Source organism: Triticum urartu, chromosome 7A (assembly GCF_056163025.1).
Source record: "Triticum urartu cultivar PI428250 chromosome 7A, HENAU_Tu73, whole genome shotgun sequence".
Taxonomy (NCBI): Eukaryota; Viridiplantae; Streptophyta; class Magnoliopsida; order Poales; family Poaceae; genus Triticum; species Triticum urartu.
This window is the reverse complement of record NC_141879.1, coordinates 466,753,953-466,770,650: the sequence shown is the minus strand read 5'-3', so window position 1 is coordinate 466,770,650 and position 16,698 is coordinate 466,753,953.

Genomic DNA, 16,698 nt, shown 5'->3' with positions numbered 1-16,698 from the left:
CTACACCTTCGCACGCAAGGAAGTGCGTCCGAGCAAAAAAACAAAATGATTCGCCCCCTGACTGCTGGAACACACCAGCTACATCTTCGCAGGCAAGGAAGTGCCTGACAGTCGGGACCCACCTGGTCGAAGCGTACTAGTGTTGTCATTCTGGTCGCGAACGTGTACGTACAAACTGGTCGATGTAGAGGCGCGCACGTGTCGTAGTAGAGGCGCGCACGTAGCATGTACACGTACGTACAACGGCCAGGGTGCAAGAAAGAAAATACGGCCACGTATGTGTACATACGGGCAGGGTCTCGAACGCCTACTCGCGCATACGTACGGCCAGGGCTCGTGTACATGGCTGGGTCGGAACGGAGAAACATCGTCGTCGTCGTGTTCATGGGGAGGCAATGGAATGCGTCGTGTTCTTGGGGAGGCAACGGAATGCGTCGTGTTCATGGGGAGGCAACGGAATGCGTCGTGTTCATCGGGAGGCAACGGAACGCGTGGGAGCCAACCGGCTGGGTTGGAACGGAAAGCGTGGTCGTGTTCATCGGGAGGGCTTGGATGGAATAGGCGATGGAAGCGAGGCCTGGCGTACCGCAAAACGGAGGAAACGGCCTTGTGTTCGACCGGCCACGTTCGAAACGGGATCCTGTTCATCGAGAGGGGTCTGACGTACCGCAAAACGGAGGAAACGAACCTCCTACGGTCGAAACGGGGGTCCTGTTGATCGGGAGGGGTGTGGCGTACCGCAAAATGGAGGAAACGGACCTCCTACAGTCGAAACGGGGGTCCTGTTCATCGGGAGGGGTGTGGCGTACTGCAAAACGGGACTCTGCGGGATGCTGTTCATCTCCACCGTCGACCTCCTCCAGCCTCCACGGGCTCCTGTTCATCCAGCCTCCACCGCGCACTACTCCACCGACTACTGTTCAACCACCCCTCCACCGTCTACTGTTCATCCAGCCCTCGACACCACGGGGTCCTGTTCAACCACCCCTCCACGGGCACCCCTCCACCGTCTACTATTCATCCAGCCCTCCACCACACCACGGGGTCCTGTTCATCCAGAGGCAACGCCACCGCTCACTGTTCATCCAACCCCCCTCCCGCAACGCTCACTGTTCATCCTAGAGGCAGCATCGATCGGCTTTAGTTAGCAGCAGTAGTGAAGGAATCGCTCGATCAGGTTCAGTTAACATCCATCGATCGATCGCTCGGGTTCAGTAATGCGTAGCCTGCAGTGCAATCGCTCGGGTTCAGTTAGAGCCCAACGCCTCGCTCGGGTTCAGTTAGAGCCAACACCTCGCACACATGCGCGTACGTGTACGAGAGAAACGCGCATTGCTCGGCCCCCAACCTCCCACCGTAACCGGGAACTCTCCAAAATTTTCCTCCCCCTCGCTTCTACCATGGTTTTTTCCGTCATGGACAGCCCAAAGAATATCATGCAGCTGCGTCTCCGGCCCGCCCAGGACGAAAATCCCATTTTCTGTCATGATTTTTTCTCATAGAAGTAGGAGCCCACCACATCTATGATGATACCGGGTTTTGTCACAATTATCGTCATAGAAGTGTCATATGTATGACAGAAGAAAATTTCGTTCGGCCCAAAATGTCACAGATGTGTCTTTTTTTTGTAGTGTGCCTTGGTGATTGTGGACAACCCAGCCCATCAGGAGATGATGCCAGTGTTGTCTGAAGAATCTCTTACTGTCACTATCAAAATGCACAATGAAGGGCTACGATTTGGACTCTCCACCCATGGAGAAATGCTCATGAATCTCTTACTTGCTGACCCAACTCCTCGCCAACTGCTCAACAATGCTCTGTTCTCCGCAATTCGTCCGGTTCTGGCCACCTGGGGCCCCCTGGAGCAGTGGCTACGGTCTGAGATCCAACTTGCAGGTGGAAGTTCAGGTTTTTGTCAACTCGGGTGGGTTGTTGTTCAGGAAAGTGCCCAACACAACCTCTGGCTCTTCTGTGGTCCTCACTGAGCTGAATGAGCCCTCTGCCTAGCCTGAGACTTACAGTTGCCTGCGCCTAGAGTGATACAAGCGATCGATATTCAGCCAACTGATTCTGCTGAGCCTGCTGATGTGCAGTCTGAAGATACGCTGAGCAGCGCGCTGTCTGAGACCAGCTTGATTTCATAGAGCTCCACCATGAACACCAACACTCAGAAGCACCGCAAAGAAAGATGTCTGTGCCCATTGATACAACGAATCTCCGACGCAGCAACAAATCCACCAAGTACGATGGCTTCTGGGTACCACAGCCTTTTGATTCTCGCCAACCGATGTCCAAGGTAAAACCTCGTCTGATCCCCTCGGCTGCAACTAACACTTCATAGCACACCTCTGCAGTACAAGCATCTGACGCCCAAGATCTTGCAGTCCCACCTCCTACTCCACTTGCTACTATGCAGGCAATAGGTACCCAACTGTGCGCTATCCCAGCTGAGGAGCTGTCTAATGCAGCTCTCACCAAGGGGCCCGAGGACTTCACCTCCTCCGCCTAATCTATCTGTGTACTTTTATTTTGCTTCTTAAGTCGATGGTACTTTTGCAGAGTTGGAATGTGCTCCGTTGGAATATTCACGGTCTTAATTCCCCCGATAAACATTTAGCTCTTTCAAACACGATTAATGCTAGTGGCTGTGCCGTTATTTGTCTCCAGGAGTCCAAAATGCGTTCTTTTGATGCCGCTATGCTCAAAGTTTCATGCCCTCGACGTTTTGATAAGTTTGCTTTTGTACCATCGCAAGGAGCCTTGGGCGGCATAATAACGGTTTGGAATAGTAGCATGTTCTCAGGCGATGTCTTTTTATCAGAACCCTTTGCTCTAGGCATAGAATTTACTTCCACTCAGTCAGCGCATCAGTGGAAATTGATTAATGTTTACGGTCCGTTCTAGGGGGAATAACGTGACAAGTTTACTCAGTGGCTCTTTGATATTGATATCCCACCTTCTGAGGACTGGCTCCTCCTCTGAGATTTCAATTACATTCGATCACCTGACAATCGTAGCAAACCTGGTGGTAACGTGCATGATATGTTCATTTTTAACGATTTCATCCGACAACAGATTCTCACGGAAATTCCTATCAAAGGCAGAAGTTATACATGGTAAAACATGCAACAGAACCCACTGCTTGAACAGCTCGACTGGGTTTTCACCTCTCTAAATTGGACTGCCTCCTTCCCCAATACTATTGTCAATCCGCTGGGTAGACCGGTTTCAAATCATATCCCTTGCTCGGTGGTCATCCAGACCACGATTCGTAAAAGAAAAATCTTTGGGTTCAAAACATACTAGATTGCGCACCCTAGGTTTATGGACGTCGTTGAGGAGGCTTGGAAAAAACCTACTCGCCATGGGAAAAATTCGAATGCTACATCCAGACTATGTCAAAAGCTTAAGTCTGTTCGTAATGCGCTCTCTCAGTGGAATAAAAAGATTTGCCGCCTCAAAGTTACCATTGATAACACCAACAAAGCCATCCTTGAATTGGACTCCATTGCAGACTGCCGCAGTCTCACAGTACCTGAAAAGAATTTCCTGGCCATTCTCAAAAACACCTTCTCCGGCTATTGCAATACCAAAAGGAATATTGGAAAAAACGATGCACTATCAGATGGATTAAGTTTGGCTATGAAAACTCGAAGTTTTTCCAGGCGGTGGGAACGGAAAGCTACAGAAGAAATTGTATCTCAACCCTAAAAACGACGGATGGCACATCAGTTGACGATCATGTGGGCAAGGAGTCAATTCTTTTTGAGGCCTTTAAAGATCACCTAGGTAAATCTAACCCTCAACCTATGCGATTCAACCTGTCTAAGCTCTTTAGATCACTGGTGGATTTTGATAGCCTCACCACACCTTTCACACATGCAGAAATAGATGCAGTTATCAAGGAAATGCCAGCGGATCACGCCCCTGGGCCTGACGGTTTCAACGGGGCTTTTTTAAAAGCATGTTGGCCGATCATCAGAACAGATTTTATCAGCTCTGTGAGGAATTTCATTCGGGCAAACTGAATTTGGAAAGCCTCAACTATGGATTCATCACTCTGATACCTAAGAAAAATGCCCCTGAGACAGTTAATGATTATAGGCGCATCATGCTCCTTAACTGCTGCCTCAAGATGATCACCAAAAATCTTGCCAATAGGCTCGAGAAAATCATCCTTCAAATTGTCCACCGCAACCAATATGGCTTCCTACGTGGTAGATCCATACATGATTGTTTGGCCTGGGCCTTCGAATATATACACCAATGTCATGCCTCCAAACGGGAAATTATCTTACTGAAGTTGGATTTTGCCAAGGCATTCGACAGTATAGAACACTCGGCTATGCTGCAAATTATGAAGAAAATGGAATTTAACAAGCAATGGCTCCAATGGATAGAATGAATCTTTGCCTCTGGGAAATCCTCAGTCCTTCTCAATGGGACCCCGGGCCGCTAATTCCAATGCAAGTGTGGAGTCCGACAAGGTGATCCTTTGTCGCCCTTGATTTTTGTGTTGGCTGCTGACTTGCTTCAAATGGCCATAAGTGATGCTATGGGTAACAATCTCTTGCAACACCCGATCCCACCCACCTCTGACGACAATTTTCCGATAATTCAATACGCGGACGACACCATCATTGTCATGTCGGCATGCCAGGAGCAGATCATTCACATGAAGCAAATTCTGACAGATTATGCTGCCTTGATCGGACTCAAAATCAATTTCCATAAGTCAACCATGATTCCGATCAACACACCTCACGACAAGTGCAAAACCCTCACAGACCTCTTTGGTTTTGCCATTGCCAGCATGCCATTCACCTATCTAGGCCTACCACTTGGCACGACCAAACCGACGGTCCTTGATATGTCCCCTGTGGTTTGCAAAGCTGAACGCAGAATTACCGCAACTATGTCCTTAATGTCATATGCTGGAAAATTGGCTCTTGTGAACTCCCTCATCACGACACTTGCTATCTATCCCATGGGGACCCTAAGAATCCCCCCTAAGATAATAGAACAGGTGGATAAAATCAGAAGGTATTGTTTGTGGAAAAAGAAGACCAAAAATGGGGAGAAGTGCACACCCCTTGCTGCATGGGACATGATTTGCCGACCCAAGAAATGTGGTGGGCTTGGCATGCTAAACTTACATATCAAAAATGATGCCCTTGTGCTCAAAATGCTACACAAGTTCTATAGCCGTCATGACATTCCATGGGTAAACCTCATCTGGCACACTTATTACAATGGCATTGTCCCACATGCGGCTGAACCCTGTGGATCATTCTGGTGGAAAGACCTCATTAAACTCATGCCTACATACCGTGGGGTTACAACTATTCAAATCAACTCTGGCTCTACGGCTCTGTTCTGGAAGGTCATGTGGAATAACTCCATCTACACCACATTCTTCCCTCGAGCATTCTCCTTTGCTGCCAATGAAGATATTTCAGTTCAAGAGTTTCTGGCAACCACGGATCTGGCTGCAACCTTTCACCTACCGCTCTCCATGCAAGCCCAAGACGAGCTACATCAAATTTAGCGGGAGGTCTCTCATTTCACTCTGGATGGCTCGAGAGATCAGTGGATTTGTGCATGGGGAGCCCAGACTTTCAAGACCTATGCCTATTACACCTTTGTCTTCCGGGATGTGCAGGCCCACGAGGGGTTTGGCTTTGGAAGGCCAAATCCATCCCAAAAATCAAAGTGTTTGGCTGGTTTCTGCTCTCTGACAGACTCAATACACGCAACATGTTGAGCATACGACACTACAATATTGGGGACAACTTAGATTGTCTTCTTTGCAACCAACACGTTGAGGAGACAGTGGAACATCTGTTCTTTCACTGCACCTTTAGTAGATCATGCTAGCACCTCTTGGGGATCCATTGGTCGCCGCAGGGCAATAGGTTGGATATGATTTCGCACCTAAAAATGAGGCATGGGTGCAAGATGATCATGGACATCTTTTTGGTGGTTGCCTGGAGCCTCTGGAAGGAACGCAACAACAACTATTTTCGACATGTGACCCCAACGGTCACCTCCTGGAGGACACGCTTCAAAAAAGATTTCTCTGATATTAGCCAAAGGCTACCACCACGTAAGAAACATTTAGTGGCCACGACTCTTGCTGCTCTTCTCTAGCCACCTCCACCCCCTTGTAACCCCCCCATGTAACCCCCTTCCCCCTTTCATGTAAAAACCATGTAACACCACCACCCATTTATATATATGCAGTAGGAAACTCTCCTACTGTCTAAATTAAAAAAAAAATAGAGAATCGAAGCAAATCCAGCCAAAATCCGAGCCCTGTCACAATTGGTAACACCAACAGACCCAAAGCAGGTCCAAAAACTAGCTGGGTGCGTGCCAGCTTTGAGACGCTTTATCTCCTGATTGGGAGAAAAGTCACTGCCACTTTATTGCCTACTCCGATGTACCGACCACTTTGAGTGGACGGATGCGCAACAGCCGGATTGGAAGAAAAAAAACTTTTTTAGCAAGTAACCCAATCCTTGCCGCACTAAACGTTGGCGAACCTATGTTTCTCTACATATCTACAACTCACCAGATGGTGAGCGCGGTGCTCGTCGTCGAACAAGAGGAAGAGGGAATCAAATTACCACTCCAAAGACAAGTATACTATGTTTCGACGGTCCTTACACCATGCAAATCCCGATAGCCACACTATCAAAAGATAGCGTATGCGGTCTTTATGGCATCTCGGAAGTTGTGGCACTACTTTCAAGAGTGTTCGATCACGGTGGCTTCCGAAGTACCGCCCAATGAGATCATAAACAATCGGGATGCCACCAGCCGCATTGCCAAGTCGGCTATCGAGCTCTTACCATTTGAAATAACATACAAGCCACACCGAGCTATTAAATCTTAGGTGTTGGCCGACTTTGTCGTCGAATGGACAGAAGCCGAACTCCCTAAAGAGTACAACACATACTCCAACTCGGTAATGTACTTTGACGGCTCTAAAATGCTAGCCGCTTTGGGGGCTGGTGTCATCCTAACATCCCCTATAGGGGACACAGTCCGTTATGTACTACAAATCATGTATACGGACTCCAATAATGCAGCCAAATATGAGGCACTACAGCACGGTCTCCGGATGGTTGTTTCTATGGCTATTCAACGCCTTGAGGTGCATGGGGATTCAAACCTCGCAATATCCCAAATAAATGGAGAATTCGATGCAAAAGATCCAAAGATGGCGGCCTACCGCAACGTCGTACATAATATATCAGCTCAGTTTGAGGGGCTCGAGTTTCACCATGTGGCTCGAGACAACAATCGAGCAGCGGACATCCTTGCTCGAATGGGCGCTAAACGCTACCCTGTCCCACCTAACACTTTTTGTGGAAAGGCTTATTAAGCCATCCATGGTATGTCATGATGACGGCAGAAATACTAGTCCGGAGCCGATCAACCCCCTAGAAGCCGAACTCAATTTTGACATCGTCGGGGGCTTGGGTATCAAAATGACACCTTCTACCCATGAGATCATGGCTGTAATCGCTCCATGGACTGAACCCTTCCTGGCCTACCTTAATAGGCGGTAGCTCCCTGATGACCAGAATGAGGCACGTCGCATTGCTCGACGCTCGAAAGCCTACAAAGTTCATGAAGGAGAACTCTACAAGAAAAGTACTACCAGAGTCCTTCAAAGATGTTTCTCCAAAGAGGAGGGTCTGCAGCTCTTGGCCGAAATACATGCTGGTCTCGGTGGCCATCATGCCGCAGCTCGGGCCCTCATAAGTAAGGCCTTCCGTATAGGTTTCTTTTGGCCCACGGCCCGAGCAGATGCACAAGCACTTGTACAGCGTCGTGTCGGATGCCAACTGTTCACCAATCAAAGTCATATGCCGCCCACCGCCCTAAAAACAATTCCCATTACCTGGCCTTTTGCGGTCTGGGGGCTAGATATGGTTGGACCCCTTAAATGGGGAAGCTATAAGAAGAAATATCTGCTGGTCATGGTGGATAAATTCACTAAGTGGATAGAGGCCAAACCAGTAAAACAGCTGAAGCTGGGCTGGTGATAGACTTTATATCCGGTGTTGTACACCATTATGGTGTTCTGCACATCATTATCACTGATAATGGCTCTAATTTCATAGCCGATGAGGTGAAAATTGGTGTACTAATCTAGGCATTAAGCTCGACTATGCCTCAGTATATCACCCTCAAACAAATGGTCAGGTTGAACGGGCTAATGGCCTGATAATGAGTGGCATCGAACCCAGACTAGTGCAATCCCTAAAGGAGTCAGATAAACATTGGGTCGAGAAACTCGATTCCGTACTCTGGGGGCTGCGGACCACGCCCAATCGCATGACCGGATACACACCTTTCTTCATGGTGTACGGCGCAGAGGCTATCTTGCCCTGTGACATTATTCATGACTCACCTCAAGTGCGCATATATGAAGAGGGAGAAGCCAAGCTCGATCGGCAGGACGACCTGGAAGGCCTAGAGGAGGAGCGCGATGTTGCGAAAGCCTGTTCCGCGTTCTATCAACAACAGGGTCGGTGATACCAAAGCAGAGAAGTGCGGGCATAGACTTATAACGTTGGTGAGCTCGTTTTACGCCTCCCAGAGAATAAAAAGGACAAGCTCAAACCAAAATGGGAAGGTCCCTTCCTTATAGATGAGGTTCTCATGGGAGGAGCCTACCGCCTTCGCAATGCATCAGATAATCGCTTAGAGTCGAACACGTGGAACGCTGCTCGGCTCCGAAGATTCTACGAATAAGTTCGGCCATACTTCTTTTCGTTCTCTTTTTCTTTTTTCTCTTCATCTGTTTTTCATTTTGTTCATTTTTGTATGATTTCCATGATATGTTCGGATAAGCCGAATACTTGAGGGGTACACATCCTTAAATGTATACACCCCACCATGACTAGGGGCCTATCTAAGGAGAAGCTTATTATTATAACGAGCCTAGAGCTCACAATATATGTGTCTTTTGCTGATATACATCCTTTTTGTTATTATATGCACCTCTATGACTTAAATTTTTGCCAAGCTGGGTTGCCTTGCTCTTGTGCTGATGCCCTATGTTCCCGATTGTTCAGCTAGGGCCTAAAGGGAGCACCTCTGAGGGAGTCCTAGATTATGGGGTCCTCGGAGAGCCGGCCTATCTGACATGGGCTGGACTGATGGGTCGTGAAGATGCAAGATCAAAGACCTTCCCCCGTATCCGGATGGGACTCTCCTTTTCGTGGATGCCAAGTTTGGTGTTCGGATAATGTACTTTCCTATATCTGTAAACCGACTCTGTATAACCCTAGGTCCCTCTGGTGTCTATATAAATCGGAGGGTTTAGTCCGTAGAGGCAATCATAATCATCCAGGCTAGACATCTAGGGTTTAACTATTACGATCTCAAGGTAGATCAACTCTTGTAACCCTTATACTCATCAAAGTCAATCAAGCAGGACGTAGGGTTTTACCTCCATCAAGAGGGCCCAAACCTGGGTAAAACATCGTGTTCCCTGCCTCCTGTTACCTTCGATCCTTAGACGCACAGTTCGGGACTCCCTACCCGAGATCTGCCAGTTTTGACACCGACATTGGTGCTTTCATTGAGACTTCCACTGTGTCGTCGCTAGAAGGCTCGATGGCTCCATCGATCATCTACAACAATACCACCTCGAGGGAGACTTTTCTCCCCGGGCAAATTTTCGTATTCGGCGGCTTCGCACTGCACCAACTCGATTGGCCACCTGGAGCAGATCAACAGCGACGCCCCCAGTCATCAGATGAGTTTTGGAAATCTGAACTATGTCGCTGATATCCTAGGCGACTTGATCTTCCAAGGGTTCGTGGCTCCAACCGCCGCTCTAGCCTTAGATCCGGAGCACATCACAAGGTCCGAGGACGGGAGTTTAGATCCCGTCGGACTCTCTGTAGCTATAGAGCTTGTCACCGGAGAACCGGAGGGATGTGCGTCACCCGCAGGCCCGGAGTTATGCCAGGCTTCGTCTATCATCATGAAGCCAGACTCTCCTCTGGACACTAGCTCTGAACCCCCGAAGTCCACGGTACAAGAGCTCGGCCAGGGAACTTCTGTCCCATCTAACTCCATGAACTCTCGCTTCCCCGTCCAAACCTCACTCTTAAATGAGGCTTTGGATTTAATGCGATCCCTCGGCATCACAGAGGAATCGCTTCCGAATTGCTCCCGGCCTGGACTAGGGGCGGAAAGCAGGGAAATTTATTTCCCACCTAGCACCCGCTTCATAGCCACTGTCGAATATTTAACCGACATGCTCAATTATGCCTCCGAAGACATCGACGGTACTAACGACGATGCTGGAGATGAGCAAGGCCAGAACCCGCTGCTCACCGGACGCTAGACGACCACTTCCACATATGACGTGTATATGGTGGACATACCCAAAGAAGATGACGGAGACAGCAGGAAGGATCTGATTGAGGACAAGCCTGTTGAGGCACCTCCAAAACGTCGACGTCAGCGACGCCGCTCGAAATCACATGACGAAAAAGACAGCCATACCGATGCCGAAGACAATAATACTCCGGAGAATGCTGAAGACCAAGAAGCCCCTATCGAGCCAACATTCGATCAGGACGATTGGGAGATGGGCAAGTTAACCCCGACGATCCTGTCGGGAACGAGGGCTCAAAGGATAGTTACTACCTACCGACCTCCGAAGAGGATGTGAGCCTCGGCGATGAAGATTTCATCGTGCCGGAGGAACCCCTCGAACAAGAGCACTTTAAGCGCTGGCTAATAGCCACTACAAGAAGCTTGAAAAAGAAGCAGCAGCAGCTTCAAGCGGATCAGGATTTACTCAATGATAGATGGACTAATGTCCTGGCAGCCGAGGAATATGGCCTCGTACGCCCAACTAAGAGTTACCCAAAGCGCAAGCTGCTATCCCAATTCGATGATGAGGCCCTGGAGCCTATACCACCAGTGCATAACACCGCTAACAAACCTGACTGACCACCACATGGTCGGGACAGAGCGGAAAATCAAGCCGAACACCAGCCTGCACCACCTCACCGTAGAGGTAGAGAGACAGCGGTCGCGGGATCACTTACAACCTACGACAAGACCTGGACAATAGAGCCGGTCAGACCAGGTCAATCTACCAATCAAGGGGGCGTGCCCCAGCATGAGAAGATGGCCATCAGGCCTGGCGCGGCAAGCACAACCTCACTCAGGCCAAAAACCGCATTCAAACTTCATGAGAACTGCGTTGAGACGCCACCCGATATAGAGGCGCCGCACACCCCCTATGCTTCACCGATGAGGTAATGGAGCACCAGTTCCCAGAAGGGTTTAAACCCGTGATCATTGAATCATATGATGGCACAACAGATCCTGCAGTATGGATTGAAGATTTTCTTCTCAACATTCACATGGCTCGTGGTGATGATCTACATGCCATCAAATACCTCCCCCTAAAACTTAAGGGACCAGCTTGACACTAGCTAAACAGCCTCCCAGAAAACTCTATTGAAAGCTGGGAAGACTTGGAAAACTCCTTTAGAGACAACTTCCAAGGCACTTATATCCGCCTCCGGACGCTGATGACCTCAGTCACATAGTCCAGCAACCCGGAGACTCCACCAGAAAATTCTGGACTAGGTTCCTAATTAAAAAGAACCAAATTGTCGACTGTCCGGATGCAGAAGCCTTAGCGGCCTTTAAGCACACCATCCGCGATGAATGGCTCGCCCGACACCTCGGCCAAGAGAAGCCGAAGTCAATGGCAGCCTTGACAGCACTCATGACCCGCTTTTGCGCGGGCGAAGATAGCTGGCTAGCCCGTAGCAGCAATAGTACTAGCGACCCTGGCACTTCCGAAGCCAGAAATGGCAACGGCAGGCCCCAACGCAACAAAAACAAGTGTCGAAGCAACAATGACAATACCGAAGACACGACGGTCAACGCCGAATTCAGTGGCTCCAAATTTGGTCAGCAGAAGAAGCCATCTAAGAGAAACAAAGACGGTTCATCCAGCTTGGACCGAATACTCGATCGACCTTGCCAGATTCATGGCACCCCCGACAAGCCTGCCAACCATACCAACAGAAGTTGTTGGGTCTTTAAACAGGCAGGTAAGTTAAACACTAAACATAAGGGGAAAGGGTCGCCCAGCGAGGACGACAATGAAGAACCTCGCCCGCCGAACACAGGGGTAATGAAGAAATTTCCCCCCAAGGTCAAAACGGTAAACGTGATATACGTTACTCACATCCCCATGAGGGAGCGCAAGAGCGCGTTAAGGGACGTCTATGCGATACAGCCAGTCGCTCCAAAATTCAACCTATGGTCTGCATGTCTGATCACTTTCAATTGCAGAGACCACCCGACCAGTATCCGTCACGGAGGTTCAGCCGCATTGGTCCTCGACCCAATCATCTATGGATTCCACCTCACGAGAGTCCTCATGGACGGCGGCAACAGTCTTAACCTGCTCTATCAGGATACTGTCTGCAAGATGGGTATTGATTCTCCAAGAATCAAACCTACCAAAACTACCTTTAAAGGAGTCATACCTGGTGTAGAGGCCCGTTGCACGGGCTCAATCACATTGGAAGTCGTCTTTGGCTCGCTAGTAAACTTCCAAAGTGATGACTTGATCTTCGACATCATCCCTTTCCGCAGTGGCTATCATGCACTGCTCGTACGAACCGTGTTCGCTCGCTTCAATGCAGTCCCGCACTATGCCTATCTAAAACACAAGATGCCAGGACCATGCGGTGTTATAACAGTTAATGGAAACATGGAGCGCTCCCTCCATACTAAGGAGCGCACCGTGGCCCTTGCAGCGGAAGTACAAGGTGGCCTTCTCAAGCCAAATACTAAATTGGCAGTCACGCCCCCGGACACTGTCAACCGAGTTCGGGCTACCCTCCAGAACAACAGTTCATCTCATCAAGAGCTCGATTAACAATTTGTCCTCCATCTCAGCCCCAACCGGAATGCGACATATGTACCACGCGTACATAATGGCACTAAAGATGCCATGGGCAAAGATGAAGGCATATTAAAGATAAAGTCCACAATACAGCTCAACCCTACTGGACCCTCATATCCTTTCTTTTCTTATTTTTTTCAGGTTCCTTATAACCCACACCACCTTTCGATGATAACAAGCGCCCCTTCTCCAGGCCCCTTATAAAAACCCGATCGTTGATCCTCTCAAAGGATCATACACCAAGGCGAAAAGCGGTGCACACATGTGGCAGAGTATCTATAGGATCTTTAAAGATCACCTCTTCCTTTTTTAGGAACTGTACTCAGCTTTCCCTTGTGCGCGGCATGTAAAATGGCCTCGAGGCTTACAGCATTATCTATACAAACATGTTTTGACGTATCAATCAGGCTATAGTGGAAACAATTTTTTCACCCAACCTATTCGGTACTGGCTTATTTACTAATCTATATTCCCTCCTTTTTGTCCGATTGTCATGTACACTGCGGTACGACTTAAATCGCCAGGGGCTCCATTCAAGCGACATACATTTCTTAAAATAAAGACCGAACACTTTTACAGTATAGTTCGGCTTCCTAAATATATCATTATATGCATCGGCTCCAAATCATGTCTTTGGTCAATAGTTGGGTTTCCCGGCTCCTGTGGTTACTACCTTACGTTCTGCTTGTTCGGCTAAGTTAGTAAAGGGAGAACAACTGTGATTGTGTTTCTGGTTCATCCAGTTAAACACCTCAATAGAGAAATCCAAAAACTGACTTTCATGATGTGGCGAGAGCTGGTCAGCTATTCGGTGACTAAGTATAAATCCCTTGCGATTTTTTCCGCGTTACGTGACACATCACCCAAGTTCGGATTATTGAACAATCCTAGGGGCTGCACCTACACTCCCATTGTAAAACTCCTATGGCTAAGTGAGAGCGATAAAGCCATATAGCCCGATTACTTGGTTCACCGCACTAACACCTCCTTCACGGACCAAGTCATTGTGCCAAGTGTGTTTAGGTGCTAACCCGAACACCCCCATACTACCTACATGGGGATGAAGCCGACGACTGGCCAACTCTCAGATATCATAAACGGCCGCACAGGGGGAAATATTTTCAAGTAAAACAAGCAGCATATCTTACATAAGCCATGTTTCATAAATACAGGATTGGGCAACATATATACATTCATTCAAAAAATAATGTCCTTCGAACACTGGCCCTCTACAATGCGGGATCCTTCTAGGACATCATTGAAATACCGCTCCGGCGTGCGATGCTCTTTGCCTGCGGGCGGTCCCTCGGTTCCGAGATTGACGGCGTGCATCTTCGCCCACTGCACTTTGACACGGGCGAAGGACATCCGCGTACCTTCGATACAGACCGACCACTTCACGGCGTCAAGCCGAGGACAGGCACTGACCAGCCGCTTCACGAGCCTGAAGTAGCTGTTGGGTATGGGTTCGGCAGGCCATAGACGAATTATAAAATCCCTCATGGCCAATCCGGCCACCCTGTGCAGTTCGGTCAACTACTTCAACTGATCGCTGAGGGGCACAAGATGCTCAGGCGCAAGGTATTGCGACCAGAACAACTTTTCTGTCGAGCTCCCCTCTTCGGCTCGGAAGAACTCCACGATATCGGCAACACTCCAGGGCAGGTCCACAAACGCTCCTAGAGAACTCCAAATCGGGCTAGTAAGATATATTTCCTTTTCACAAATTTTCTCTGCATGTTCAAGGCCTTACCCGCCGCAATCTTCTTCGCCTCTTGGATCTCCCGGCAGGCATTTTGGGCTTCGGCCTGGGCCTCCTGTGCACTTTGGAGGGCCTTTGCAAGTTCGGATTTTTGATCCGCAATCTTGCGCTCTAAGGACTCACATTTTCTTATAGCATCCTTGAGCTATTGCTGGACTTCCTCCACCCTTGATTCGTGTTTTAGGCGGGCGGCTCTGTAACACCCCAGATGTAACTACATTAATTGTATTCCAACTCTTGCCTTTTCCGGCACTAAGTTATTCTATTTCATCATTGTCGGGTTTTTGTCTTCGTGTGCTTTTATCTTTCTCATGCATCTCATATCATGTCATCATGTGCATTGCATTTGCATATGTGTTCGTCTCATGCATCCGAGCATTTTCCCCGTTGTCCGTTTTGCATTCCGGCGCTCCTATGTCCTCCGGTGTCCCTTCCTACCTATTTTCGTGTGCGGGTGTTATACGTTTTCAGATTGGACCGAGACTTGCCATGCGGCCTTGGTTTACTACCGGTAGACCGTCTATCAAGTTTCGTGCCATTTGGACTTCGTTTGATACTCCAACGGTTAACCGAGGGACCGAAAAGGCCTCGTGTGTGTTGCAGCCCAAAACCCCTCCAAATTGGCCCAAAACCCACCTAAACCTCCTCCATCTTCTAGATCATTTGATCACGATCGCATGGCCTAAAACCGCACCTCATTTGGAGCTTCCTAGCTCCTCCTACCTCTATAAATAGCCCCCCCATTCCAAATTCCGGGTCTCCTCTCCCCTAACCCTAGAGAAACTCCATCCGCCGCCGCCGGACAAAAATTCAGGCATCGGACGTGTCCGCCCGCTCCACCGGACCTACCGGATCGCGCCACGTGTCCCGGGCCGGTCCCCACTTCCCCGCCGACCCTGCGACACGCCGAGGCCCGCGGGGAGCCCCCGCGGCCCGTCTGCTCCCGCACCGCCCCGCGCCTCTCCCTCCTCCGCAGCGCCGCCGCGATCCGCCGGCGCGCCCCGCCGCCACCGACCATTGCCGGTGCCGCCGCCTCCTCACCGCAGCACGCCGCGCCACCGACCACCCCGGCGAGCACGCGCCACCATCCGGCACCGGCGACCGTGCCGACCACCGCCGACGCCGCCCCGTCCTTCCTCCGGCCCCGGCGACCTCATCCCTGGCCGGCGAGCTTCTTCCACCACTCTAGCGACCCCCTCTTCTTCGGCTAACCTCGGGCGACTCGCGCTGCTACAGTGCCCGCCAAATCTGGATCTGTACGAGGGGTTGACCTTTTTTCCCCCGAAACCCTAGATTTTTTGCTTACTTTGACATGTCATAACATTGCACTCGTTGCTCCGATTCGTGCGTGTAGCATATCAAAATGTTCGCCTCGAAGAGTACATCATTTCATCTCATTGCATCATTTTCATTTGAGCTCATCTTGATGCCCGAAATTCTGTTGGAAGAGGGCTATGTGATGATAGTTTCAGATCTGTTTCAGCAAATGCCCTTTTGTCATTTTTGCCATGATTAATGTGTGCATGCTATGATCCTGAGCTCTACATGTGTTTTGAAGAATGCCATGCCATCTTTACAGAGGTTTATGCCATGTATTTTTGTGATCTATGTGGTGACTAGCACAAGCATGCAAAGTAGCTTACTCAATGATGTTGATTTCAGGGACTTAGAATTACACTAAGTCCTTGCCCTGTCATTATTTTTACGCCATATGTTCATGTTGTTTCCTAGTGATCCGTGCCTCTTTTGAGCATGATCAGTAAGGATGTTTTGAGATATTGTGGTGCTCTATCCATACATGTCTTTGTTTGCAATTATGGAGCACCTAGCTTGAGTCAATCGAGCTCTACTTTTTCTATAAAATGTTCCTGGCAGATTGTTAACATGTTTAGCATTTTTGCCGAGCTTGTTGTTGTTGATCCATGCATGCTATGATGTTGTTCTTGCCATGTCTAGCTTATAT